Raw genomic sequence first — 25,941 nt, forward strand, 5'->3', positions numbered from 1 at the left:
GGTTCGGCACAGACAGGAAGAGCCAAAAGGCCTGTTTCTGTGCTGTAGTGTTCTATGGATATGTTGTCTGCTGTGGACCTGTTATCAAGATCCGGGAGAGGTACCATCAATGCTGTCTGAGACAAATTCTCTGCATCAGCTGGGAGGAGAGGTGTACTAACATCAGCGTCCTTGAAGGAGCCAAGTCCTATGGCAGGAGACAAACTGTAGTGGATCCAGGCAACCTGTGAGGCTGGAATTGATTTGTGCCCTAACCTTTCTAAGCATTTCATATGATGGATGTCAGTCACTGGACAATAATCATTAAGGTAACACTGCCTGCCTTTTCTTTGGTACCGGAATGATGGTCGTCATCTTGAAGCAGATAGGGAGCTCAGACTGGTGTAAAGAGAGGTTAAAGATACCTGCGAATTCTCCTGCCAGCTGGTCCTTGCAGGATTTGAGTGCTCGTCTGGGTACCCCACGTACTCCATCCGGACCAGTTGCTTTCTGTGGGTTTACTTTTGAGAAGGCTGCTTTGCCGTTTGCAATTGTGATCTTGGATATAGGGTTCGTCTGAGGCTCCAGGTGGAAGGCGTGCTCTTGTTGACCTCTTGCTCAAAATGGACATAGAATGCATTGAACTCATTGGAAAGGGATGTATTGGATGCATTTTATATGCTTTCATCTTGTAGCCTCTTATTTCTGCCTATCTTGCCATAGGTGGTGGGAGCCCCTGTGGCTAGTCTGGGACTCTAGCTTGGTCCAATACTGTCTTTTGGCATCTTTGATGGATTTCCATAGATCATATTTGGCTTTCTTGTATAGGTCAAGGTTGTCTGACTTAAATGCCTCAGACCTGGACTTCAGCAAGCAGTGGATATCTCTGTTCATCCATGGTTTTTGGTTGGGAAACACACGGATTTGCTTCTTTAGCACATAATCTTCTCCACACTTACCAATTGAAGTCAGTTACTGTCGTGGCATGCTCAATCAGGTCAGTTATTGAGTTTTTAAATATTAACCAGTGCCTTTTTTTGGCACTAGATTGTTAAACTATTATTATTGTCAAATGATGATAAGACTGTAGATACTGGAAATCTAGCAGCATCTGGAGGGAAGAACTGAGCCAGCTTTTCAGTTCTGACCAGTCTGATGAAAGATAATTGACCGGAAACATGAATTCTGTATCTCACTTCACTGATGCTGTTTGACTTGCTGAACAAGCCGACATTCTCAATTTTTATTGTCAAGGGAACTTATTACAATGAGAAATTTGTCAAGTAAGAAACCCCTTTCATTCTCCACATGGTGTGCTATAAAAATTTTCAAGTTGTCAATTTGTGTCATTGTGCTATGGCAAAGGATGCGGTGATATAAATCATCCTTTCCACCAGTGTATCACCCTAACTTCCAACAAGAATATGAATCTAAAAGTGTTAACAGCAATTAGCTTTCTTGGTTCAGTGACAGTCACTACTTGCACCACCTGAACTGACTTAGCCATAGAGACCAATAAGTGTTCCAGTTTTGATCCCTGATTTGTGTTAATTTGGCTGATTAGCCATTTCCAGGGTGATATTCTACATTTGGTTTCGAGGAAATTGAGTAGGACAAAATCCAAATTAAAAATACATCTGTAAAGTTGTAGTTATGATGGAGTTGGGATTGGCTATATCTTTATGGCAAAACAGCTTGAAGCGCCCCCTTTGTCTTCCTTTTTGAGTTGAACGGAGAAAAGTCGCTTTGGTAGTCAGGACTCTGACATGGCCGGTTTAACATGGCCACGATTCTGATGCTACTTGGCTCCTTTAAGGACGCTGATGCAGAGAATTTGTCTCGGACAGCATTGATGGTACCTCCCCAGGATCTTGAGGTGGTGTCTGCACCTAGTCCATGTTTCTGAGCCATCGAGTTGAGAGAATCACTGCCTTGTACACACCAATCTTGGTGTCAGCATGAATGTCGTGGTCATTGAAGATTCTCATCCTAAGGCAGCATTCATGGATTGGATGTGACATTGGATCTCTGCATCGATATCAGCCTTAGATGAGAGGTGGCTTCCTAGGTAGGGGAAATATTCCAGATTTGGGAGGGTTTCTCCATTGATCTTGTTGGAGAGAGAGAGACCAGATCTTGAATGGGGGCAGGTTGATAAAGAAATTGAGTCTCAAGGTTGAGACTGATTCTTTAGTATGCTTCCCTGAAGGTGTCAAGCATGGCTTGGAGATCCCCTCCTTAGAATGCTGAAATGGTGATGTCATCTGCATACTGAAGTTCCTGGAGTGGTGTCTTCTTGGATTTTATCTGGTTGAAGTTGAAAGGTTTTCCATCTGTAATTTAAATATTACTCATTTGTTTGACATGAACATACAATATTTGGTTACAATTGCTTCTAACTAGTTGCTTTAAATTATCAAATCAAAGGATAGCTGAGAGATGTTCCAGTCCCATAATTGTATCTATTTCTTCATGAATGTTTGAGTCAGGTGGAATGCATTTCTCCTAAATGACCATGTCTATTTTTAAAACTTAATTGATTTGGTTTTAAAAAGCATAGGCTAACTGAAAGATCTGTGATCTTTCTTTCCTATGTGAAACAGAGACTGCAGGTGTCAGCAGAATCAATCTGTAAATAAATAATACAGTACAGTATTTTGTAACACTGACATGAGTCTGAAAGTTGATGCTAATGTGGTTGGAACTTGATAAATGTAGCTCAATTTTATTGTGAAATGTTATGGATTGGGATTTGCATGATTTACTGATTTTAAAATAGTGTTGCACATTAGTCTTGTGGTCCATTTGAGTAACTTCAAAGCAGTTTCTGTCTTATATACACACTTGTTTTGCTGCAGTGTTGTGTAGGTTTTATTAAGTGGCTGAGTAAGGAGAAGGGAGGGTGATAGAGAAAATGTGACGAGATGGGGGTACATTAAAATATACACTTTATGCAGGGTTGGGATGGGCTATGGCTGCACATCTATTGACCATAAGTGACCAAAAAAAAACAAAATCTCAGCTCCGATAAACCTATTGTCTAAAAGTAAGAGTGAATATGATTAATTTCAAGACTGCTTTCTGATGGCAACAGACTTTTTAAGTAAGGCCATATGGGATGACACAATAGTTAGCATTGCTGCCTCACAGTGTCAGGGACCCAGGTTCAATTCCAGCTTTGGGCTGCTGTCTGGGCGGAGCCTGCACCTTCTTTCCGTGTCTGCATGGGTTTCCTCCAGGTGCTCCAGTTTCCACAGTCCGAAAAACGCGCTGCTTAGGTGCATTAACCATGCTAAGTTCTCCCTCAGTGTACCTGAACAGGTGCCAGAGTGTGGTGGCTAGATTTTCACAGTCACTGCAGGGCAGTGTTAATGAAAGCCTACTTGTGACACTAATAAATAAACTACAGCAAAATGATTTGCAGTTTTCAAAACCAGGTTGGAATTTGCCAACAATCAAGGGAAAGGTTTTGTAACTCTTATACCGAATCAGTTGTGGGTTGAATTTGAGAGTTATTGTGTGAGAAAATGAAAACGTATTTAAGATGGCGGCAATGGAAGGGGCTGGAGCTGGAACATTGCTATGGTAACCTTCAGGAAGAGAACCGCTTCCGGCTCACAGGCGGCTGACCTTCCGCTCGTGCAGCCGGCCAAGTGGCTGCCATTTTGAGAGGAGCGGCAGACGGGGCGAGAGAGAGCGAGGCAAGAACCGTGGCGGGGACCATGCTGCCGGTCCAGCCACCAACCATTTTTCGCGCCAATACCCAGCTCGGGCGCGCTGCTGTGTGCGATCCCGACGTTTAGCATTACAGCTCGGAGGGACCGGAATCCCAGGGAGAGAGGTGGGGGGGGGAAGCTCGATCGGAGCCGGAGGGAGTCTCCGCCATTTTGGAGAGGCGGCTGGCGGTCGGTGGGTCGAACTGACTGTGTGGAGACAGGCCGCAGCCGCCCGGCCTCAGGAGGAGGGTCTGCCCCGTTCCTCCCCCCCCCCCCCCCCCGAAGTGGCCCTATCAGTGACCGCGCGCAGCGCCGCTGACAGCGCAGTGCGCAGGAGCGGAAGTGAGCTTGTTTTGGGAGCCAGAGAGACAGACTCAAAACGGTAAGAACCAGAGAAAGAGAAAAGGAGAGGGCTGCATGTGAGAGCTTGGAAGGGAGAAGGAACAAGATGCAGACGGATTGAGAGAGGGTGGGGGAACCGGATTCCTGAGATAAAAGGTTTGACTTGTGAGGAAATGTTGAGCGGATTGGGCCTATACCCTGTGGAGTTGAGTAGAGTGAGAGATTGAACACATCTGATTATGAAGGTGCTCGACAGGTTAGATGCTGAGAGGATTGAATGTGGAATCTAGAATCAGGGTGTAATGTTTAAAAAGCCAGGGGCCACCCATTTAAGGTGCTGATAGGAATTTCTTCTATGTATGTCGATAATCTTTGGTACAGTCTTCCGCAAAGAGCACTGGAGGCTGGAACGTTGAAAATATTAAAGGCTCTGTTGGATTTTTGATGTCTCAGTGTGGCTAGGCAGGCAGGAAATTGGACTTAAGGGTGTCATCAGATCAGCTATGATCACTTGGCCTGTTTCTTTTTCTTATGTTTATGTCATTATGGGAGGAGGAGAATGGGAACATGACAAAGTGATGGGCAAACAAAGCAGGAAATGTAAACTTGATGGAGGAGAGAAGGGGTTACATACAGATAAACAATGAATTAGCTGCTGGATGTAAGAAAGAAAGTTGGCTGTAGATCATTGTGATTCATTGAGATGTGTATATAGGTGTGCGTGTTTTCTATCTATATGTATATTAAACTTGAGATAAGCATGATATGCATGGACTTAAATAAGGAAAGCAGGCTTGGCAGAAGGCACATTTAGCAAGTGAGAGGTAAACCTGACGTGACAACAGAACAATCAGCTTACATTTCTGTCATACCTTATATGTACCTTATACGTTACATCTCAGGGTGTCTGAAAACACTTCATGCATAATGAATGACTTAGAAGTGCAGTCACTGCTGTTATGTGGACAAAAGTAATTTAGTACACCAAGATCCAAGTCAAAGAAATATGACGTTTGAGTTACTCTATTTTTGAGTGTTGTCTAGGGTGCTAGAAATTTTTTTTGTTGTACCCTGGTGCTTTTTAATGTCCCCACTAAGAAGAAACTTTGGGATTGACGTACAAACTTAAGGAATCAGGGAGGCCAGAAGTCAGTGACAGAAATTGGTGCAACCATATTGAAAAGAAAAGTGTAGAAGGGGCAGGAGGCCTTGGGACAAAGGGACTCAAAAGTTCATGTTTGGAAACAGGGAACGAAGTACTTTGGAAAACATTAAACACAGCAAAAGGCAGGCAGGTGGACTCAGGGAAGATAGTTTTGCTAAACCTTCACAGATTGCTGGTTAATCCTCAGTTGGTACTGTGTGCTGTTCTGACCATGCTTGGGAAAGGACATGAAGCCCTGGAGAGGATACTTAATGGGATGATGCCAATGACATGGGATTCAGTTATTTGGAAAAACATAGAACATAGAAAAACTACAGCACAAACAGGCCCTTCGGCCCACAAGTTGTGCTGATGATATCCATACCTCCTAGGCTTATCTGTAACCCTCAATTCTATTAAGACCCGTGTACTTATCCAAGCTGAAATGTTTCTTCTTAGAGCCAAGAATTCAGAGGAGAGGTAATAAAAATATTCAAAATTATGAAGGGATTTTAATAAAGCAGGAAAGGAGAAACTATTTTCTTTGCTAATCAATGATTTGTTTGCCACAGAGGGTTGTGTAAGATCTGGAACACTAATAGAATTATGTTCCATAGTGATTTTCAAAAAACAATTGCATATTTACTTGAACAATCTAGTTTGTTGGATTATGGAGGAAAAACCTGGAGAGTGGGACTAAATTGAAGAATATTTTAAAGAGCCAGTACAAGTACAATAAACTCAGTGGTCTTAATACTGAATGATTCTAAGGATAAATGGACAGAAATAGGGGAAGCAGTAAATGGTATACTAAACACATGAAATCCTGAAGACAAGGTAAAAGACATAAGAGAGTAGGCAGTGTCATGCAACCATATAAGGGCATAGATTGCAGGAATGGTGCTGATGATCCTCAGTTTAATGTCTCATATGAAATATGGCCCCGCTGCACTGCTTTTAAATGTCAGCCTGGCTTATGTGCTCAAATTTCTGGAATGGGACTTGAATTCACCCAGGCAGAGAAAGCTACGCAATTGAATGAGTTAAAGGACTGGCATGGAGAAAGTTAGCCCTAGGCAAATTCTACGTATGATGGAACAACAGAGCAAGGATTGGCCTTGAGCCTGGAAATGTTGGAAATTTGTGGGTATGCCCTAGGGTTAACAGAAACACTCAAAGGTAAAGATAAAACTAGAGTTTGAGGAAAAACATGTAATATCAGGTCAACGTTTTGATCACCAGACACAATGCAAGCAAAAGATAAGCATAGACATCCATAGATCAAAGAGAGGACACAGACAGGCAGGCTTGCAGTGAAATAGCTGAACCAGGGATGGAAAAATGGTGTGAACAAACCTAGAAAGGGAGGTGGGAAATCTGGGAGTAAAATTGCAGTGGCAGGTGGTCATGGAACAAAATAAGCTTAGGGAGCTTGTGAAAGAGTGAAAGACCAAGGAATATGCAGAAAAGGGGGAGAGATGCCCATTGGAATGAAAGAAGCTAAGTGCTGTTTGATTTTAAAAAAGCAACAATGACTTAAAACGTCCTAAATTTTGTGGGATTTCATGATATCCATTGTAAGAAAATTACCTTCAAATGACACCTAGCTTTTACAAAGGAGCATATTCCAGATTGATGAGAAGTGATGTGATTGCACTGGAGGGGCGCAGAGGAGACTTGTTAGGATGTTGCCTGGGATGCAACATTGTTATAAAGAGATGTTGCGTAGGCTTGGATTGTTTTCGTTGGATAGAGAGAACTGAGGAGCAATCTGATTGAGGTGTACAAGATTATGAGGGACATGGACAAAGTGGATGAGGAGCAACTGTTCCCCTTAGTTGAAGAGGGTCAGACACAAGTTCAAGGTGAGGGGCAGGCGGTATGGGGGGAATGTGAGGAAAAAGTTTTTTTACCCAGAGGGTGGTGATGGTCTAGAACGTGCTGCCTGGGATGGTGATAGAGGTGGGTTGCCTCACATCCTTAAAAAAAAATCTGGATGAGCACTTTGCACATCATACCATTCAAGGCTATGGGCCAAGTGCCAGTAAATGAGATTAGGTGGGAGGTCAGGTGTTTCTTGTGTGCTGGTGCAGACGTGATGGGCCAAAGGGCCTCTTTTGCATTGTATGATTCTAAGAATTGTAGCTGTAGAGATTGGAACCAAACAAGATTTGGTGATCTGCAGCACTAAATGGATGGTCTGACTTTGATACTGCATTATTACTAATGCTGCAAATGTACTACTTAAAAATAGCCTTACTGAAGCTGGCTTTCCGAGTTCATCAGGGAACATTTTAAAGCCCTATTATAAAATAACTGGAAATTAATTTATTTACAATAGCATTCTTAATGTAAAGCATTTTTAACAAGCAATATTTGAGCAATGGCTATTTGCAAGTAGCACTTGAATTTTTAAAAAATAACTTGACAAAAGATATCTATATTTTATGTCTTGGATCATTGAAATTTTTTTCCTCTACGCAGCATTTGCGTTGTTGATCATTAGTAAAAACTGAGAATTTCTGGACAATGGGATGAGTTTTTACGGATCTTCGTAATTGTTGTAACTGTCTATGACCTGTGACATATTTTGCTTGAAAGCTTTTCTATTCTGATCCCGTTTGCTCTGGGGTCCAAATTTAACTTGCTTAAAACCCATTCGCTTACACAGTGAAAATCAGGTTCTGGGTATTCGCCAGTAAGAAAAGCCAAGGTTTGAATTGCAACTTAGTCATACAGCATGGAAAGAGGCCCTTTGACTCATCAAGCACCTATCTATTCTATCTAATCCCATTTTCCAGCACTGAGCTACAGCCTCATATGCTATGGCATTTCAAGTGCTCATCCGAATGTTTCTTAAATGTTGTGTGAGTTCCTGTCTTTACCACCCTTTCAGACAATGATTTCCAGAATCCTCATATGTCCTATAAACCTGTGGGTATGCACACCAAGATCTTTCTGATGCTCTATACTTTGCGTCTGAACATTCATTGTCTATTCCTTTGTCTTGTTAGTCCTCCCAAAATTCACACTTTTTAGTGTTAAATTCCATTTGCTACTGTTCTGCCCATCTAACCAGCCTGTCTATATCATTTTGTCATCTAAGGCTTTGCTCCGCACTGTTTACCACACCACCAATTTTGTGTTATCTGTGAATTTACTTATCATACCTTCTACATTCACGTCCACTTGATTAATGTACACTACAAACAGCAAGGGACCCAGCACTGGACACAAGCTTCCAGTCAAAAAAATCAATCTTCAATCATCACCCTTTGCCACTTACCACTAAGCCAGTTTTGGATCCAGTTTGACAAATTGCCCTGGATCCCATGGGCTCTTACCTTCTTCGCCAGCTTCACATGTGGGATCTTGTCAAAAGCCTTACTGAAGTATATGTAGCCTACATCAACTGCACTACCTTCATTCAACACACCAAATCAGTCAAATTTGTAAGCCATGATGTCCTTTTGACAAAATCGTGCTGACAATCCTTGATTCTTGTATCCCCAAGTGGAGATTAATTCTGTCCCTCAGAATTTGTTCTAATCTTTTGCCTACTACTTACATTAGATTCACTGGCCTGTAATTTCCTGCTTTTTTTTACTCCGTTCCTTTTTTTTGAATAATGGCGCCACTTTAGCTGTCTTCCAGCCCTCTGGCACTTCTCCTGTAGCCAAAGAAGATTCGAAAATTGTCAGAGCCCCTGTAATCACCTCCCTCGTGTCCCATAGCAGCCTGGGGTACATCTTATCTGGGCCTGGGAATTTATCCACTTGCAGGCCCATTAAAACCGTTAATAATTTATCCCTCTCGAGTTGTTCAAGTAAATCACAAAGCCCCTCCCTAATTTCTATACCTACATCACCCTTCACCATAGTGAACACAAATGCAAAGTACTCGCTTAAAATCTCACCTACATCTTCGATTCCACACAAATTGTCATTTTGGGCTCTGCTCTTTCCCTGGTCATCCTTCTGCCCTTATTGTACTTAAGACATTAAGACATTTCTGGATTTTCATTTTTTGTTTACCTGCCAGTGTTTTTTCATGCCCCCTCTCTGTTCTCCTAATTTCTTAAAGTAACACATACATACACACACACACTTCCCACTGCATTTTCTCTACTGCTCTGGGGTTTCCACTGCTTTGAGCCCTCAATATCTGCAATAAACTTCCCTTTTTTCCTCATCTAACCCTGAATATTTCTTGACATCCAGGGTTCTCTGGACTTGTGGCTTCCACTCTTCACTTTCATGGGAGTATGTTTTCCCTGTATGCACTTTCCTTTTTTAAATGAATTTCACTGCTCTGGTGTTGATTTTCTTACAAGTAGCTGCTTCCAGTTTACTTTGGCCAGACCCTGTCATCCCCTATTAAAATTGGCCCTCCCCGAATATAGTACTTTCATTTCCAGCCCATCTTTGCTCCTTTCCATAACTGCCTTACATTCTACTGAGTTTTGGTCAAAATGCTCCCCCACTGAAATGTTGACCAGTTAGCTAGCTTCATTCTCTAAAAAGTCTCAATGCCAGGTTAAAGTCTAACCAGTTTATTTGATAGTAAACCCACACGCTTTCGGGGTTTGCCCCTTCGTCAGGTGAGTGGAGAGTTCTGGTCTCAAACAGAGCATATAAAAGGCACACTGATTAGAATGTGAGTCTTTACAGGTAACCTATTCAAGTCTTTTAAAGTCTTTAAGACTTGAATAACAGGTTACCTGTAAAGACTCACATTTTAATCAGTATTCTATAAACTGTGCATGCATTTTTATAATGCTCTGTTTGAGACCAGAACACTCCACTCACCTGACGAAGGGGCAAACCTCGAAAGCTTATGGGTTTACTATCAAATAAACTGGTTGGACTTTAACCTGGTGTTGTGAGATTTCTTAGTGTGTTTACCCCAGTCCAACGCTGGCATCTCCACTTCATTCTCTAAAACCATGTACAGCACTGCCCCCAGTCTTGTAGGGCTTCCTCTGTATTATCATAAAAAAAAAGCTGTTCTGGATGCATTTTAAGAATTCCTCCTACTCTTCAACCTTACAGACTTTGACTATCCCAGTTAATGTTGGGGACGTTGAAATCCCCTATTATTCTTATAGTTCTCAGAGATTAGCCTACATTTCTACCCTTTTATCTCTCCCTAACTCTTGAGTGAATGCATCCTGGGCCTTCCTAATTACCCCTCTGCCTCCCTCCTTCTGATTGGTGATCATCATTCCCTCTCTGACTGCATTTCCTTCGGAAGAAACACATTTTAAATTCTGCTGAGTTTGCTGTATATTCATGTAATTTCAGTTAATTTAGGGAAAAATACCATTTCCAGAAGCAAAATTTGCCCAACCACCTCATCTGTAAGCGTTTGCTAGACAAGTTTTGCAGTGAGTTTTTGACCTTGGCAAATCTATGCTAATCTCTTTCTCCAACATGAAAAACCTTAAGTCTTTGGTCACCTCTTCAAAATACGGTCTTCCTAGCTTGATGTCCTATTTTCTTATACCTACTGGTGAATCTCATTGAGATTTTTTGATGTAAAAGGTACAATACTAGTTTCTGCAGGTGAAAGCAAGTGACTTGTACAGGGGCAAAAATCATGAAGGTAGTGGGGAATAATAAGCTGAGTAGAATTTGGTTAGTTGATTTTCATTGTCAAAGTTTTAAAATTTTGCCAGAACTGAAGCTCAAGTGACATGATCACTAGAATTATTAGCTACAAGGAAATACTCTATTATTTTATAATCAGCAGTTTTCACATTTGTAAATTACTGTTATATATAAGAATGTCCATGAATCCAAACTGCAAAAGAATGTGTATTTGAACTGAATTTCACTAAATTTCTGCATGTTATTTGTGTCTTGACGTGTTGCTCTTCACAGAGTACATGTTTAAGTACAAATTGTATCTGAATGTGACATCCATTTTCTATACTGATTGTAGTTGTTTGGGGCTTGAAATAAAGGATGTTGTATCGCACTCTTCTCTTGTTTCGAAATAATTGATATTTATGTGAAGCTGTAGGAAATAATATTCATTTTATAATGTTGTGCTACCACTTGAATTTAAAAATAGTCACAGGCATTTAGCAATAGGTGATCATACTTTATTCTGGCCAATCCTTCTGGCTGCTAAGGAAAAATGCTTTTACAGTCTCAAATTAATAGGCCATCTGTAATGGAAAGAAGTGGCATGTATTCACTGAGGTAGTCACGCTTCTTTAGGATCAATAGTTTTTAAACTTTATTTACTGAATGTGGGCATCATTGGCAAAGCCAGTATTTATTGAACATCCCTAATTAACCTTAAAGTGCTGGACTGCTGCCTTCTTGAACTGCTGCAGTCCATGTGATGAAGGTACTCCTAGTATACTATTTAAAAATGGATTTTCAGGACTTTGACTCAGCAACGAGGAATGATATCCTTAAGTCAGATTGATGTGCAACTTAAGAGGGGAACTTGCACATGATGGTTGATATTCAACCACTATTCACGTCCTTTCAGGAAGCGGAGGTGCTGTTGATGAAGCAGTGATGTGCACTGCAGCCACATTGTGCCGGTAGGGCATGTGGATGAATATTTAACATGATGGATGGGGTAACAATCTTTGGGCTCCTTTGTTGTGGATGGTGTCAAGCTTCTTGAGTGTTGTTGAAACGGCATGCATTCAGGCAAGTGGTGGCACAGTGGTGGTTAGCACTGCTGTCTCACACCGCCAGGGACCCAAGTTCAATTCTGGGCTTGGCCACTGTCTGTGTGGAATTTGCACTTTTCTCCCTGTTTCTGCATGGGTTTCTTCCGGGTGCTCCGATTTCCTCCCACAGTCCAACGATGTATGGGTTAAATTGACCCTAACGTCAGGGGGATTAGCAGGAAAATTTGTGGGGTTACAGGAATAGGGCCTGGATGGAATTGTGGTCTATACAGACTCGATAGGCTGAATGGCCTCATGTACTATAGGGATTCTATAAGTGCAGAGTCCATCACATTCCTGATCTTGTAGATAATGGACAAACATTGGTAAGTAGGTAAGTTAGTTGCTGTAGAATTCACAGCCTCTGACCTCTTTTTATGTGGCTGCTCCAGCTAAGTTTCTGGTTAATGCTGACCATCAGGATGTTGATCCTAATCCTGACGAATGTTAAGGAAAGGTAGTTGTGTGGCACAGTAGTTAACGCTGTTGTCCTACAGACATGGACCTGGGTTCACTACTGCCTTTGGGCCAAGTACTGGTCTTGGGTCACTGTTTGTCTGGTGTTTGCATGTTCTCTCTGTGTCTGCCTGGGTCTCCTTTTGGGTGCTCCAGTTTCTCGCCTCACTCCAAAGATATGTGGGTTAGGTTGATTAATCACGCTAAATTGTTGTTCAGTGTCCCAGGATGTGTAGGCTGGAGGAATAAACGGCGTAAATATGTGGAGTCACTGGGATAAGGATGCTCTGGGTAGGATGCTCTGTTGGAGTATCAGTGTATACTCTATGGGCAAAATGGGCTTCTTGCACTGTGGGGATTCTGTGATTTTGATCCTCTGACTCTCTTTAATTGGAGGTGGTCATTACCTGGCACTTTGGGCACAAATGAACAAATGTTATTTGCCATGATCCAAGTCTTGGTTTGGCCTGGATGCTGTTGAGATTCTTGATTGTGGCAAATGATGGCTATTCCATCGTAGAACATAGAAAAACTGCAGCACAAACAGGCCGTTCTGCCCATAAGCTGTGCCAAACATATCCCTACCTACTAGCCTTATCTATAACCCTCTATCCTATTAAGTCCCATGTACTTATCCAGAAGTCTCTTAAAAGACCCTATCAAATCCACCACCACCACTGGCAGCCGATTCCACACACCCAACACCCTCTGAAAAACTTACCCCTGACATCTCCTCTGTACCTACTCCCCAGCACCCTAAGCCTGTGCCCTCTTGTGGCAGCCATTTCAGCCCTGGGAAAAAGCCTCTGAGAATCCACTCGATCAATATCTCTCAACATCTTATACACCTCTATCAGGTCACTTCTCATCCTTCATCTCTCTAAGGAGAAACGACCGAGCTCTCTCAACCTATAAGGCATGTCACCTAATCCAGGCAACATTCTTGTAAATCTCCTCTGCACCCTTTCTTTGGCTTTCACATCCTTCCTGTAATGAGGCGACCAGAACTGAGCACAGTACTCCAAGTGGGGGCTGACCAGGGTCTTATACAGCTGCGGCATTATCTCCCGATTCCTCAACTCAGTTCCTCGATTGATGAAGACCAGTACACCATACGCCTTCTTAACCACATCCTCTACCTGCGAAGCCGATTTGAGCGTCCTATGAACCTGGACTACAAGATCCTTCTGATCTTCCACACTGCTGAGAGTCTTGCCCTTAATATTATATTCCGTCATCCCATTTGACCTGCCAAAATGAACGTCCACACACTTGTCTTGCATCCTATCTATGTCTTCTGACATCCCTCCAAACTATCCACAACATCTCCAACCTTCGTGTCATTGGCAAACTTACCAACCCATCCCTCCACTTCCTCATCCAGGTCATTTATGAAAATTACAAACAGCAAGGGTCCCAGAACAGATCCCTGGGGCACTCCGCTGGTGACTGACCTCCATGCAGATAAAGACCCATCTACAACCATTATCAGCCTTCTGTGGGCAAACCAGTCTGGATCCACAAAGCAATGTCCCTTTGGATCCCATACCCCGTCACTTTCTCAATAAACCTTGGATGGGGAACCTTATTGAGTGTCTTGCTGAAGTCTATATAAACCACATCTACGGCTCTTCCTTCATCAATGTGTTTAGTCACATCTTCAAAAAACTCAACCAGGCTCGTAAGGCACGATCTGCCTTTGACAAAGCTATGCTGACTATTTTTGATCATACTATACCTCTCCAAATATTCATAAATCCTGCCTCTCAGGATCTTCTCCATCAACTTTCCAACCACTGAGGTTAGACTCACCGGTCGATAATTTCCTGGGCTATCTCTTCTCCCTTTCTTGAATAGAGGAACCACATCCGCAATCCTCCGGAATCTCCCGACTCCATTGATGAAGCAAAGATCATCACCAGAGGCTCTGCAATCTCTTCCTTAGCCTCCCACAGTAACCTGGGATACATCCCATCTGGTCCTGGCGACTTATCATACTTATCAAGTGTTTCAGTCTGCTGCAAGCCTGCACTACAACCACCAAAATCCTTTTCCACTGTGAATACTGAAGTAAAGTATTCATTGAGCACCTCTGCTATTTCTACCGGTTCTGTACAAACTTTCCCATCGAAACATTTGATAGGTCCTATTCCTTCACATCTCATCCTTTTGCTCTTCACATACTTGTAGAACACTTTGGGGTTTTCCTTAATCTTACCTGCCAAGGCCTTCTCATGACCCCTTCTGGCTCTCCTAATTTCCTTCTTAAGCTCCTTCCTGCAAGTCATTTACTCCTCAGGATCCCTAACATTATCTAGCTCCCTGAACCTTTTGTACGCTTTTCTTTTCTTCTTGACCAAATTCATTACAACTTTCGTGCACCACAGTTCCTGTAACCTACCAAAACTTCCCTGTCTCATCGGAACGTTGTCATGCAGAACTCCAAACATTCCTTGAAAATCTGCCGTATTATTTTTGTACATTTCCCCAAGTAAACCTTTCTTCCAATTTATGCCTCTAATTTCCTACCTGATGGCTTCATAATTCCCCTTACTCCAGATAAACATTTTCCTAGCTTGTCTGACCCTATCTCTTTCCAATGCTGGCCTTAAAGGAGATAGAGTTATGATCATTGTCTCCAAAATGCTCTCCCGCTGAGAGATCTGACACTTGTCCAGATTCATTACCTAATACCAAATCAAGTGTAGCCTCTCCTTTTGTAGGCTTATCCACATACTGTGTTAGGAAACCCTCCTGAACACACCTAACAAACTCCTCCCCATCTCAACCCCTTACCCTAGGGAGATTCAAATCGATATTTGGGAAATTAAAGTCTCCCATCACGACAACTCCATTATTATTACATCTCTCTAGGATCTGTTTCCCTATCTGTTCCTCAACATTCCTGTTACTATTGCGCGGCCAATAGAAAACACCCAGTAAAGTTATTGACCCCTTCCTGTTCCGAACCTCCTCCCACAGAGACTCCGTAGACAATCCGTCTATGGCGTCCACCTTTTCTACAACCATGATGTTATCTCTGAACAGTGTCTCCCCCCCCCCCCCCCCCCCCACCTCTTTTGCCTCCCTCCCTGTCCCTCTTGAAACATCTGAAACCCAGCACTTGAAGTATCCAGTCCTGTCCCTGAGTCATCCAAGTCTCTGTAATGGCCACCACATCACGTTTCCAAGTAGCTGTAAGCTTATCCACTTTGTTCACAACACTCCTAGCGTTAAAATAGACATACAACCTTCGGCCTGAGCGCTCCCCTTGTCTGTCACCCGCCTAGCCTCCCTCTCACACTGTTGACAATCTCTCTCTATTTGCAAGCTAACCTCCTCTCTCCCAGTCACTTCATTTTGATTCCCTCCCCCCAACCATTCTAGTTTAAAGTCTCCCCAGTAGCCTTAGCAAACCTTTCTGCCAGGACATTTGTCCCCCTGGGATTCAAGTGCAATCTGTCCTTTTTGTACTCATACTCTCAACTTTGTGACTTGTTGGAGGTGTGTCACCTTTGAGGTGCTGTTGTAGTCACAATTTATGTGGCTGGTCCTGTTAAATTTATGGTCAAAAGTGACTCCCTCAGGATATTAATAGTGGAAAATTTCACATTGATATTGCTGCTGAATGTCAAGGGGAGGTCTTTTGTTGGAGCTGGTCTTTGGCCGGCACTTGTTGGAACAAATATTACTTGCCACTTACCAGGCCAAGTTTAAATGCTGCCCCAATGTTGCTATATGCTATCAGACTGCTCAATTCTGAGGTTTTGCCAATAGAACTCAACATTGTGCAATCATGAGCAAACCTCCTAACTTTTGACATTTTGGCAGAAAGTCATTTGAAGCAGCTGAAGATGATTGGACCATGACACAGTCCTGAGTAATCCCTGCAGCAATGTCCTTAGGCAGAGATGATTGGCTCTGACCATCTTACTTCATACTGTATATTACTTCAGCCAGTGGAAAGTTTTCCTTTGGGTTCTCACTGATTGCACTTTTACTAGATGTCAAGTGCAGTCACACTCAAGTCACCTTACTTTTGTATCTGTAGTTTAGTTCTTTTGTCCGTGTTTAGACTGTAACTGTTATGAGCTGTGCAACCGAGTGATCCTGGCAGAACCTAAATTAAGCATCAGTGAACAGGTCATTTGTGAATCAGTGCTACTTGATACACTATCACCTTCTATTACTTTGATTGAGATTAGGCTCATAGGGCATTAATTGGTTGGATTGCATTTGTTTTGCCTTTTCTGGCCAGACATACCTGGGTAATTTTGCACATTCTTGGTTTTATGTTAATCTTGTAACTGTGCAAAAGCAGATTGGCTAGGCATAGCTAGTTCTCATGCACATCATTAGCACTACTGCCAGGATGTTGTTGGGGCCCGTTGTCTTAACTCCATCCTGTGCAGTCAGCCACTTGCTTGGTATCAAGATTGGCATCTTTGGCTGTGGGCGCCTCGAGAGGAGACTGAGATACTAATTTTATTAATCCATTCTGCCTGAAGATGGTTGCAAACATTTTAATCTTGTCTGTTACACTCACATGCTAGGTACTACTAACATTGAAATCAGGGATATTCAGGCAGCCTTTTCCTCTGGTCAGTTATTTAGTTGTCCAGCATTATTTACGACTGGATTTGACAGAACTGCAGAACTTTTGTTGTAGAATTGCTTGGCTCTATTTATAGAATGTTGCATCCGATGATTAGCATGAGTGCGGCCCTGCATTATCAATTACACTAGTTGGCACCATTTTAGGTGCTCCTGTCATGCTTTACTATACTTTGTTAAAGTAAAAGTTTCCTGGCTTGATAGTGCTGGCAGAATTAAGGATACTGTCTGCTCTGAGATTACAGATTATGGTAAAATATAATTCTGCAAATGAATCTATCCCTTTAAACACAATGAAAGTATCCTCGTTGTTTGATGAAAAGTGGGAATATTGAACTCTGGCTGTTACACTTTGTTTTATATTGAAGGACCGTAAATATCTTGACCATGTCTGACAGTTGCTAAAAAGATGATCTTTGGAAGCTTGGTGTAAGAATGCAAATTATTTAGGGACTACAAATGGTAAGTTTCTAATACTGTGAATATTATATAAATTCATTATTTGAAATGCACAGCATATGCTCCTATAGTGTGTTCTGATCTTAGAAAACTACTGACATGGAATTGGACTTAACCTTGTGATGTAGATTGGTAATTGGGAGTGGATAGAATATAGATTAAAATTAATGTTTTCTGATTTGGTGGAAGGTTGCAAGTAATGTTTCCAGGGTATTGGGGTCTTGGTGCTTCACCATGCATGTGCATTGAAGGAATAAAGAGTTGTGGATCTACCTTTGCAGATGACAAGGAGCTACGGAACACAATGGGGGAAAGAAAGTTGTAAATGGGATGTAAATAGATGTGGGTAAAACTATGGCAGATGGAGTTCAATGTGGGGGAGTATGTGGGCACCTGCTTTCGTCAGACCCTATTTGGAGTCCTGGTTTTGGGCGCCAAATCTCAAGAAGGATAGGAAAGGATATCGAACAATATTCGGGTAAAAGAACAGAAAACAATTCAGCCATTGGGGTGTAAATTTGGAGCCCGCTTTTAGGATTGAAAATCTCAAAGCACTTTTCTTTTCGGGTGTAGTGGAAACCTGGGATATTGTTCCTCAGAAGGTTGCTGATATGGGATCAGTTGAAAATTTCAAGGCTGAGCTTAAGGGATTTCTGTTTGGTAGGTATACAAATCAACCAGGATCTGAATGTTTGGTGGAACAGCTTGAGAAGCTGAATGTTCTTCCCCTGTTGTTATCTTCCTGTATTCAAGATGGTTGCAACATAAAACCCAATCACAAAGAAGCTGAGACATTGTAAAAAAATTATGTTACAAAACTTGTAAGATTATGTAGTAATTCAGATGATGACACTTCCTCTGAATAATATCAACATTGTTTTGCTGAAATATTGGATTAGTTTGAAATTAATGCTTTTATATTTCTTGATTTATTTCCCAACATAAACGTAGATTTTAAACTAAATTTACAAATTTGAGTTTCCCTCTTTTGTTACAGCCTTCAGCTATGTGTAAATTTAAAAAGGTGTTAGAGTTGTTAACTATAATTGCACTGAACAAATAGCGTGACTTGTATGGGCTTCCTAAAATTGGTTACATTGGCAGTTCTTCCTAAATATGTGTCTATGTGATTGGTATACTGCAAATTCAGACCCCACTGCTTATTGTATTCAAGTTTGGAAATATTCTAGAGTTCTTTGAGGATGTAATAAGTAAATGGAAGCAATTGATGGGTTTCCAAAAGATGTTTGCTTAGGTACCATGTGATAGTTCATAACCAAAATAGGATTTTTTTGACTTGATTTATTATTGTTGCATACTGAGATACAGTGAAAGGTATGGCTTTGCATGCTGTCCATATAAATTATACAATATATAGGTAGCAAAGAGTTGCCATGCTCTGGCGCCATCTTGAAACATGGATATGGTCAATCCACAGTGGGATCAGCAATACATCTCCACACTCTCTCCTGTCCCTATGCTGTGGTGACCAGCCGCAAGTACCCCAGGCTTTGTGTCGAGGCCTGGCCTCTTGATATTGGACCGTAACATTTGAGCTCCAGGGATGTTGCATTAGGAAGGTACCCCAAAGATGTGCAAGGGAACACCCACACTCCTGAAATTCCTGGGTATGGTTTTTACAGTAATTGTGTGGGAAGTGGTGGCATGGTGGCACAGTCAATACCATCGCTGCCTCAAGTGCTAGAAACCTAGGTTCAATTCTGACCTTGGGTGACTGTCTGTATGGAGTTTGCACATTCTCCTCATGTTTGCATGGATTTCTGCTGGATTCTCCGATTTCCTCCCACAGTCCAAAGATGTGTGGGTTATGTGGATTGGCCATGGTAAAAATAGCCCCTTAGTATCAGAGGGACAATCAGGGTAAATACATAGGCCCTATACCTGTAACCCTATGTAGAATTTTTGTTGGTGCAGGCTCGATGGGCCAAATGGCCTCCTGTATTGTAGGGATTTCTGTGATTTGAAGTGGGTCTTGAGTGGAGATGTTAGGTCGGGCTTTGAGGGGATCTGGTATTAGGTCAGTCCTTAGGGTGTAGGGTCAGGGCATGCTGCAGGGAACGTGGGTTGGTAGGATTGGGTTAGGTCTGGGTGAGGTGTGGTTGGGGATCAGGGTTGGGGGGGGGGAGAAACATCAGTGTTGGGTCAGGACAGAGGTGCAGTATTCAGTCATGGGTGGGGGAAGGAAATCCCATGAGTTGGAGAGGGGGTCAGGCAATATAGGACTATATAATAATTGTCCAGAAGCTAGAATTGATTTTATTTTACTACTAACTTATTATTTTACTTCTAACTTTTTCTGACTATTTATATAAGACAGATGGAACCATCCAAAGTTTGTGATTTTGCAGTTCAGAATGTTTGGTGTGAATTATTAATACATATGGAGGATTGGCTAACCAACAGGAGATGGACTGAATAATTGGGTCATTTTAAACTGTACCTAATGGAGTGCACACAGTAAGAAGTCTCAACACCAGGTTAAAGTCCAACAGGCTTATTTGTAGCAAATGCTACTAGCTTTTGGAACTGGCTGTTTCTTCGTCAGGTGGGTGGGAGAAGCTTCAACTGTTTGCAGTCTATATTCCTGAGGTGGATGAATAGACTGACTACTATAGACAAATTTGCTGACAATGCAAAGATGTGTTAGAAATGTAGTTGTGAGGATACGATATCTGCCAAAGGGTACAGGTAGACGGCTACTTGTGGTATTACAGAACTTAAATGTTGTTGTCAGTGTTTTGTCTTGTGCTTTTCAGGGCAAAAAGCAAAATTTCAATCTTTCAAAATTTATAGTAGAGGAGAAAAGGGGTGCTGACTGGATGAGAAGTTGACTCTGGCTGAGGGGCTTCCTTGACATGACAGCCAACATTATTATAAATCATCATCATTTGAAATTTGGTCTGATGTGTGCAAGATGAAAAGCTTTGGCAATGTGTCTATTTTCAGAAATATAGATAGATTAAAGGAATGGGCATAACTTTGGCAGATGTGAGGAAGAATAGAAAAGCAGAATATTATTTAAATGGAAAGGGACTATTGAATGCTATAGTGATGTCACTGCCTCGGTCAGCATTTACTGTGCAATTTTGCATTGATTGCTGTCTGGGTATCTGTATCACAAAAAAACTAGCATGCAGGTATGGTAAGTAATTAGGAATCCAAAAGGAATGTTTGCCTTTATTGCAAGGGGGTTGAAATATAAAAGTAGGAAGTCCTGCTACGATTGTACAGATCATTGGATAGAGCACACCTAAAATATTCTGAATGGATTTGATCCGTTTTAAGGAGGGATATACTTGCGTTGGAAGCAGTTCATAGGAGATTCACTAGAGTCATAGAAAGAGGACCTTCAGTCAGTCATGTCTGCTCTGGTCATCAAGCTCTAATCCCATTTTCCAGCGCTTTGTCCAAAGCCTTTCTGGATACGTCACAACTTGGTATGGCTCCTGCTCTGACCAAGACTGCATGAAACTACAAAGGGTCCTGAACAAAGTCCAGTCCATCTCACAAACCAGTCTCCCATCCACTGACTCTGTCTACACTTAAAGCTGCCTCGGCAAAGCAGCCAGCAAATCAGGGATCCCATGCACCCCGGACACACTCTCTTCCACCTTCTTACGTTGGGGAAAAAGATAAGAACATAAGAAATAGGAGCAGGAGTAGGCCATCTAGCCCTTCGAGCCTGCCCCGCCATTCAATAAGATCATGGCTGATCTGTCGCTGCTCAGTTCCACTTTCCCGCCCTCTCCCCATAACCCTTAATCCCCTCTCTTATCAAAAACCCATCAACCCGCGTCTTAAAAATATTTAGCGAGGCAGCCTCCACCACTTCAACGGGCAGAGAATTCCAGAGATTCAGGCATGTACCAACCGACTCGAGAACAACTGCTTCCCTGTTGCCATTGGACTTTTGAATTGATCTTGCTGTACACCCTAGCTATGGTAAGAAGTCTCACAACACCAGGTCAACATTCAACAGGTTTATTTGGTAGCATGAGCTTTTGGAGCACTGCTTCTTCATCAGATGATGACGACTCACCTGATGAAAGGACATTGCTCCGAAAGCTTGTGCTACCAAATAAATCTGTTGGACTTTAACCCAATGTTGTGAGACTTTTTACTGTGCCTACCCAAGTCCAACTCTGACATGTCCATACCGTGGCTAGTCTAACTATGATGGTAACACTAATCCTGCACACTCTCCTTTCCTTCTCTGTGAACAGTATGCTTTGTCTGTATAGTGTGCAAGAAACAATACTTTTCACTGTAAACTGATAAGAACAATAAGAACATAAGAAATAGGAGCAGGAGTAGGCCATCTAGCCCTTCGAGCCTGCCCCGCCATTCAATAAGATCATGGCTGATCTGTCGTGTCTCAGTTCCACCTTCCCGCCCTCTCCCCGTAACCCTTAATCCCCTTGCCTATCAAAAACCTATCAACCCGCGTCTTAAATATATTGAGCGAGACAGCCTCCACCACTTCAACGGGCAGAGAATTCCAGAGATTCACCACCCTTTGAGTGAAGAAGTTCCTCCTCAACTCCGTTCTAAACCGCCCCCCCTTTTATCTTGAGGCTGTGCCCTCTAGTCCTACTGTCCTTTCTGAGCGGGAGAGCTCCTCCACCTCTATCCTATCCATCCCATTCATCATCTTATATGTCTCAATGAGATCTCCCCTCATTCTTCTAAACTCTAACGAGTATGAGCCTAGTTTATTCAGCCTCTCCTCATAGTTCAACCCCCTCAACTCTGGAATCAGCCTAGTAAACCTCCTCTGCACTCCCTCCAAGGCCAAAATATCCTTGCGTAAGTGCGGCGATCAAAACTGCACACAGTACTCCAGCTGCGGCCTCACCAGTGCCCTGTACAGTTGCAGCAAGACCTCCCTACTTTTATATTCAATCCCCCTCGCTATGAAGGCCAGCATCCCATTTGCCTTCCTGACCACCTGCTGCACCTGCAGGCTGGGTTTTTGCGACTCATGCACAAGGACCCCAAGGTCCCTCTGCACCATCGCATGCTGCAGTTTTTTGCCATGTAAGTAATAATCCTTCCTACCATTATTCCTACCAAAGTGGACAACTTCACATTTGCCAACATTAAATTCCATTTGCCAGTTCCTGGGCCATTCGCCCAGCCTATCTAGATCCCTCTGCAGACTTTCCACACCCTCCGTACAATTTGCCGTTCCACCAATCTTGGTGTCATCAGCAAATTTCGACACCATACACTCAGTTCCCTCCTCCAGATCATCTATATGAATGGTAAATAGCTGAGGCCCCAGCACCGACCCCTGGGGCACTCCACTAGTCACCAACCGCCAATCCGAATAGCACCCATTGACCCCCACTCTCTGCCTCCTATTTGACAGCCAATCCTCTATCCACGCTAACACCCTACCCCCAACTCCATGCCCCCTGACCTTCTGTAATAACCTCTTGTGCGGCACCTTATCAAACACCTTCTGAAAATCAAGAAACACCACATCCACCAGCTCTCCTTTATCCACTGCCCTAGACACATCCTCATAGAAGTCCAATAAATTCGTCAGACACGACTTCCCCTTAACGAAACCGTGCTGCATCTGCTCTATCAAGCAATTCCCCTCAAGATGCCTCGCTATTTTCTCCTTGATCACAGATTCTAACATTTTACCTACAACAGACGTTAAACTAACCGGCCTATAATTCCCTGCCTTTTGCCTGCCACCCTTCTTAAACAACGGCGTAACATTAGCCGTTTTCCAATCTTCCAGCACTTCCCCGGAATCCAGCGACGTCTGGAAAATAATCACCAAGGCATCCACTATCACCTCCGCCATTTCTTTCAGAACCCTTGGATGCATTCCATCCGGTCCTGGGGACTTGTCCACAATCAGTCCCTCCAGTCTTTCGAGCACTGCGTCTCTAGTAACAATAATGTCATTCAGGCCCTCCACTCCTACCATCTTTCCATCGCTAACACCCAGCAAATTATTCACATCCTCCTCCGTGAAGACCGATACAATAAAGTTATTCAAGGCATTTCCCCATCCCCTACCACTAAGTCCCCCCTCTCATCCTCTAAGGGTCCAACGTTCGCCCTAGCCAGCCTCTTCCTTTTTATGTATTTATAAAAACTCTTACTATCCTTTTTTATATTAAGCGCTAGCCCAGCTTCATAGTTTATCCTACCCTTCTTTATCAACTTCTTTGTCATTCTTTGTTGATATTTAAACCTCTCCCAATCCTCTTCTCGCCCACTACTCTTAGCTACTCTAAACGCATCCGCTTTTAATTTAACACTTTCCTTTACCTCCTCCGTTATCCACGGCTGATTATCTCTCCTCCTACGATCCTTTTTAACCATCGGAATAAATTTCTGCTGAGCACCAAGAAAGATCTCCTTAAAGATCCTCCACTTTCCTCAGCAGACCTACCTTCCATTGCGCTCCCCCAATCAACATTCGCCAATTCCTGTCTTATCCTATCGTACTCCCCTCTGTTCAAACAAAGGACACATGTCTGGGAACCCACTTTCTCCTCCTCCATCTGCATCAGAAACTCCACCATACAATGATCACTCTTCCCAAGAGGATCCTTCACCACAAGGTCCCTAATTCTACCCGCCTCATTACATAACACCAGATCCAAGATGGCTCACTCCCTCGTCGGCTCCAACACACACTGTTCAAGGAAACTATCCCGGCAGCATTCCAAGAACAAGTGACAGTAAATCAAATCAAAAATCATAAATTGGTAGACTTCAATCCAGTCCACCCTCAACCTTCTCTGCCTCAAGTAAAACAGCCCCAGTCTATCCAGCCTCTCTTCATAGCTGAAACACTCCTTCCGAGGCAATATCCTGTTGAATCTCCTCTGCACCCTTTATAGTGCAATAATATCCTTCCTATAGTGTGGTGATCAGAACTACACACAGCACTCTAGTTATTTCAATACAACTCCATCATCATCTCCCTGCTCTAGGAATTAAGGGTTGTCTTATGAGGAATGGTTCAGTCAACTGGACCCGAATTCATTGCTTTTAGGAGAATAAGAGTTGATCATAGAATCTCTGTAAGTGCAAAAGAGGCCATTTGGCCCATTAAGACTGCCGACTCTTTGACAGAGTGTCTTACCCAGGCCCATTGCCCCCACTCGATACCTACAACCCCACAAATCCCCTTAACCCACCCATCTTGGGACACTAAGGGGCATGGTCAATCCACCTCACCTGCACATCTTTGGACTGTGGGAGGAAAGAGGAGTACCGAGAGGAACCGACACAGGCACTGGGACAATATGCAAACTCCACACAATCACCCAAGGCTGGAATTGAACCCGGGTCCTTGCCAGTATTGGGCAGTAGTGCTAACCACTGCGCCACCATGCTGTCTCTTATTAGAACATAAGATTCTGAGGGGTTTTGACAGGATAGATGCTGAAAGGATGTTTCCTCGGTGTATCTAAGTTAAACTCTCTATTCGTCAGCCCACTGGCCCAATTGATCAAGATCCCATTGCAATCCTAAATAATCTTCATCACTGTCCATTATGACACCAATCTTGGTGTCATCTATAAACGTACAATCTGTGCCTCCTAAATTCTCATCCAAATCATTAATATAAATGATAGATAACGGTGGACCTGTCTTCGGTCCCTGAGGCACATCGCTGGTCACAGGCCTCCAGTTTGAAAGACCAATTATGAGGTATCCCGAGTTAAAGACAGGGCAAGTTTATTAACAACTAAATTCAAAGGAAAATAATAAACGACACTACATCCCTTTCTCTCTCTCTCACACGCGCACACACAGGTATCAGAAGTAAGAAATGTTAGCGTCTAATTAAGTCCTTGCTTGTTCTCAAGGTGTAGATTGTTGAATGTTGCAGACCTTTCAAGTTAGCTGGTTCCTTTAAAAAATCCTGGAGTTGAATTGAAGTCTATGTAACTGCATTTGTTGGAGACAATAAACCCTCTTTCTAGTGCATAATCCATCTTCCAGAAATTGATGTTTCTCCTGTGTTTGTTCCCGACGACCATTCACTATCTCTGACTAGATTTCACAGATAAGTTTTACTTTTACTTTTGTTTTGGCAAAAATATTTATTTGCAAACAATCTGAAAGAACACTTCAAAGTGACCATCACACACATTGCAAAAATATTCAGGTTTCCTACCTACATAGATCATGTTGCATTCTGAGGTGCTTCAAAATAGTCAAAGAAATGTTAGAGACTTTTCAAAATGGTCGTTACAAATGGTACAAAGATAATTAGGTTACCTAGATAGATTAAGTTCACTTTGAGGTGCTTCAATACAAGTGTAATAGATGTAATATTCATAATGTAGGATATTACATTGTGATATATGGCCCAAGCTAGTCCCCCTGATGGTAAGGGGCTACTTAGCATTGCCAATTCACCTAACCCGCACATCTTTGGACTGTGGGAGGAAACTGGAAGACCCAGAGGAAACCCATGCAGGAGAGAATATGCAGACTGCCAGCCACGCCGGGAATCGAATCTAGGTCCCTGG

At 42.7% G+C, this 25,941-nt stretch overlaps 1 protein-coding gene across 3 annotated transcripts in view; it reads left to right on the forward strand.

Annotated features, from left to right (window-relative positions):
• The first annotated feature begins 3,961 nt into the window (after positions 1-3,961).
• Positions 3,962-25,941, forward strand: part of ark2n (arkadia (rnf111) N-terminal like PKA signaling regulator 2n) — a 108,748-nt gene continuing 86,768 nt past the window's right edge. For all 3 annotated transcript variants that reach the window (XM_080203644.1, XM_080203905.1, XM_080203817.1), the window contains exon 1: positions 3,962-4,077. The gene's annotated coding sequence lies outside the window, so the exon portion shown is untranslated. The remainder of the gene's footprint in view (positions 4,078-25,941) is intronic.

This window comes from Carcharhinus amblyrhynchos, chromosome 1, assembly GCF_965287045.1.
Source record: "Carcharhinus amblyrhynchos chromosome 1, sCarAmb.v2.hapA, whole genome shotgun sequence".
NCBI classification, from domain to species: domain Eukaryota; kingdom Metazoa; phylum Chordata; class Chondrichthyes; order Carcharhiniformes; family Carcharhinidae; genus Carcharhinus; species Carcharhinus amblyrhynchos.